Genomic DNA, 5,000 nt, shown 5'->3' with positions numbered 1-5,000 from the left:
CAGATGAATAGATATACAGATGAACAAGCATAACCAGGAACAGATATCAGGGTGTGCCTGCGGTTAAGTTTATTAAGTTTATACAGCACACATAACTACGAAGAATTAGAAACTACTATACGTGAAACATGCGTTACAAATTGCAAACGACCAGTAAGAAACATTTATAGTAATATAATTTCCTGTTTCTATATGTAGTTGTCCAGAGGCTGTGTCTGTAAAAGAAAGAAAGAAAGAAAGAAAACGTGAGTACCCTAAATAGGGGGTAACTGTTGTGCTCATGGGCAAAAAAGGTCAGTGGAGGTTGGTCTTTAGTATTCATAAATTTTGGTCTTGCCACTCACACAGGTAAACTTGATAAAATTCGGTGACCAGGAGAATGTTGAATTTATCGAGTGTCATAATTTCATTCATTATTATTTTGAACATATTAATCATGAACTGGGTTTATAATCTTAATCTACTGTGACTGACTTACATGTTACCCGCATCCAGGCTTCCAATAGCAGGTCATTCCTGCAACAATAACCGCACAATTTTTTGCCGGGAAGGGTTAAGGACAAAATCTAGAATATGGCGACGTTTCTTCTGTCTGACCGAGAAATTTTGAAGAAAAAGGGGCACGACTGACCAACAATATATATGAATGTGTTGTATTATTTGATTTCTCATTTTCTAAAAGTAAACTATAATTTTTCTTATCGTCTCGTTTGAAATAATACTTTGATTGTAAAAAAGGCTCCGAAAAGAAACGAAGTAAGAATCCTATAATAAAGTTTAAATAATTTCAAAGGATAAGCTTATCATTCGTTTTGTTAATGGGATTTTTAAAAATAATTTATATTATTTTGAAAATAATTTTATATCAGTGAGTTACCCTCACTGTAAGAACTCAAAGAGCAGAGAAAACAGAGAAAGTAAGAGCAGAGCGAGTTCAGAAAGAAGCGAAAATCCTTGTGGAGACAGTGGATTGGATATAACCACTTTGCTCTACCTGGACTTAACTCGGTATTTTTTCTTCAGCCCGAAAAAAATATGTTGCCTTATTTTTTGGTCGTGACAGATGCTATGGCTGAAGGAATCTACTTATACTATATAAAATTAGTAACTGTCTCCAGGGTGCGTCTAATTTACAACTGAGTCCATTTTAAGAATGTAAAACATCTATTTACTCATTTCTGGTGTGGATTCTCATTTGTATGCATAAATAGTATTTGCTACATCCCTAAACCTTACCTCTTTTTTGTTAATTACCCATGAATTTTACTTATTTTTAATGCATTAATAAAGCCTGATTCTGTCACTGGATACCACTGTTTTACGTTTCAGCTGCAACATAAGCACTGCCAGAAATAAATATCAAGAATTATATTAAAGGTTTTGTGAATACGAAAACAACAACTAAGAAAGTAAAAAGAGTTAGGTGAAAAATCGAGGAAATCGAAAGAGAAACAGTGAAAACCTAAAACGGAATAACAAAGGAGTTGTAAAGAAAAGGAGACTTTATGTATGGACGTCATAGGGGTGGAGAAAATGAATGAAAGAATTAAAAACATGGCACTGATGCAGGCAGTCTCAAGGTCGCCTTTTGAGGGTTGAGTGCTTATTTTCTGTAGACCTTTCATTACAAGATCACCACTGTTAGAATACACTGTGGATTTACATATAAAAGTTTTCGTTAAGCTTGCTATTTGGCAAAGATTCTCACACACGTCTCCCTGGCCATAATAGGGTATCATAAGGCCCGAAACACGCACAAACTCGCGGAGATATCCCTACATTTTTGTTCATTCATTATTAACATATACACATTGATATCTTAGTTGCAGAAATCCCTAATTTCCTGGTGGCAGCGCGTATTACTTCTCTTGTTCATATGTACACACACACACACACACACACACACACACACACACACACACACACACACACACACACACATACCCCCACCCCACACACACAAACATCTGCGATCTGGCATGATAGCTGTTCTTTTATTCTTGATATGTATTTCTGTCTTACCCCCAGAACAATTTTGTGCACACGTAGTCTCTGACGCTACAATTCATCATATTTGTTATAAATAGTGTTTCCAACACCTATGAAATTTTGTGTGGAGTTAAAGTTATTTTCGTACCCCTCAAACACATACACACCCATACCCACACACTCACCTACACCCACACCCACACACAGATTTGTGTGTGTGTGTGTGTGTGTGTGTGTGCGTGTGTGTGTGCGTGTGTGTTTGTGTGTTTTTTCTGTATATATATGTCTCTCTTTCTCTCTCTCTCTCTCTCTCTCTCTCTCTCTCTCTCTCTCTCTCTCTCTCTCTCTCTCTCTCTCTCTATATATATATATATATATATATATATATATATATATATATATATATATATATATATATATATATATATATATATATATATATATATATATATATATACATACATACATACATATATATATATATATATATATATATATATATGTATATATATATATATATATATATATATATATATATATATATATATATGCATACACACACACACACATACACACACACACATATGCACACACACGCAAACACAAACACAAACATATGCACACACATGCACTAACACACACACACACATAAACATAAACATACGCACACAAACACACATATATACACACACAAACACACATATATACACACACAAACACACACATATATAAACATATATATATATGGGATATACATAAAGTCTATTTCTGTTACCAGTAGACCACGTGGCTGTTTACCACGTGGCTCCAAGTCCCAAATAGGAACCATTCACTCAGCGAGGGCATAGATGACGATGTTATCTGACCTCGCTTGACCCGAGAGTTCGTCGCCAGCGTCCAGCGTGGTAAGGTCGGCCTAGCCCTCCTCCTCCGGGCTGGCTGACCTGACACGTGACCCGCGTTACCCTTTAGACATCGTCCGTTTGTTCCCATACTGTGTGTCAACTCTTAGTAATAAAGAGTCACGCGGTTAACAAGTATCACTACCCCAGCAAAGCCATTATAAAAGGGTTCTGTACCCGGTATATCTGGTGGCAGGGCGAACGCAAACCTTCGAAGAAAACCCGCTTGACCACTTTCAAAGACATGTCTAAGAAAAAAAAAACATGCAAGTACACGTTTGGGCCTCCCTCCCTTCCCCCTTTTCTTATTTCTTTTCCTTTCCTTCTCCCATGAATGTGTTAAGCCACTGTTTTTTTGTTGGGTAAAAATGCCAAATGACAGCAAATTACACGTTCTCACACTATTCTTTTGACCTCAGATCGCATTAACCATGATCGCGGTATGTGGTCAACAAACATGAATATCGTTTGTTAGTTAAGTAGTTAATTAATTTCTCTCGTTTTTAGAGATTTATGTTGTTTCATCTGCAGTGCATTTAACACGTTCGTGATTTTATCTTATCACAAATATCATTCCATTTTATCTCGTTCCTCCCCTCGCCCCGACCTGACCTCGCTTTCTCTTTTCCCGGTCGGTGGCGACGTGGAAAAGGTCAAGAGATGACCGCTAAGTTTCCCGTAATTTGGTTGTTGTTGTTTTTTAACACCTAGGGGATTAACTGTAGCACTGTTACATTGCTTATTGGTGAAACGTTCTATCGGTGCTAGAGCGGAGCGTGTAACGCAATTTTATTAAAATTTATTATTTTGAATATAGCGTAGGATCTTCCCTCATATCATACTGCAAAGGATTGCCCGATATTGCCCCGGAGTTGCATAAACGCCTAATAGATCTACACTCCAACGTTTGAAAAGTAGGTACAGGTAAAACCATTATTCGTTCGATCGGCAACTTTGAGTTGGTGTGACCCGCGGTTACGTCCGTTAAATAATGTAAGACTAGGGTTTAAGCTAGAATCATTATTCGCTTATTAATTACACCGTTCTCACCCTCTTGAAGCCGCTTGCATGTTTTGGGTATATCCCAGGCGGTGTTGTGATTCGTGATAATTTAGATACCCTTAGGGAATGTCACAAGTGCCCATCACAGATACACAGAAAAGAGCAGGTTATTTATAGATTTTCCTGGTTCGGGTCTCTTCAAGTTACGGCATTTTGGGTATAGGATCCCCCCCCCCTGTCAACGAAGTCTAACATGCATAGCTAAATATGTACCTTGGCAGTTCATATTTTCTGACCCCGAGAAGATTTGCTTGCAAAAAAGCTTGCAAATATTTTTTCATGTCACCATTCATTAATGCGTACATTCTGTCGCATATCATTAAATGTTGAATTCAATGTGGTAGTTGAAATAATTTCATATAGCTAGCATTGATAATTTACTTCAATTTTGTTATAGTGATCGTTAATATTCGTGTTTGTGATTCATTCCTTGTGTTAGGTCACTCTCATTTTCACTCATTCACGCTCGCTGACATTTATTTCTTCTCTGTGTGACGACAATTGGTTCAAGTAAATCCCTGCGGATTGCTGTTGTCGTTTCCCTTATCTACTCTCATATCTATCAGAGACGGTTGGTAGTTCAAGCCACTAGTGGATTGCTACTGACATCTCCCTCTCCTATTTTTTTCTTTATCTTTGTGAAAATAAAACACAAAACAATAAAAAAGACAAAAATAAATTAAAAACCAAAATTAAAAAATGCAAATTTATATAAATAACCGGCTAGTGGTACTTAACACCCCATCTTCTCTGCTGCCTTCCTTTTTCTCTTGCTATCTGGCCCTTATGTGTATGATCTGGTTCCCTGACTATATATTGCAGTCAGACTGACGATAACCGACACGGCAATGAAGGAGGACCCTGCTGCAGAACCTGTCACCTTAGGATGCTGTGGGAAGGACGTCATCGGATGATCGCCATAGGCCTGTGGACCAGGATGTTCGTCAGAGCAGGTGTTAAGCTGCCTCATGAGTGGACGGGCTCCGCCTGCTGAGACGCCCGTAGATCCAGCGAAGGACCAGGAACTCACCAGTGCCCCAGGATGCT

Source organism: Penaeus monodon, chromosome 16 (assembly GCF_015228065.2).
Source record: "Penaeus monodon isolate SGIC_2016 chromosome 16, NSTDA_Pmon_1, whole genome shotgun sequence".
In the NCBI taxonomy this organism is placed as follows: Eukaryota; Metazoa; Arthropoda; class Malacostraca; order Decapoda; family Penaeidae; genus Penaeus; species Penaeus monodon.
The sequence above is the reverse complement of the archived record's forward strand: the minus strand, read 5'-3'. Positions refer to the sequence as shown.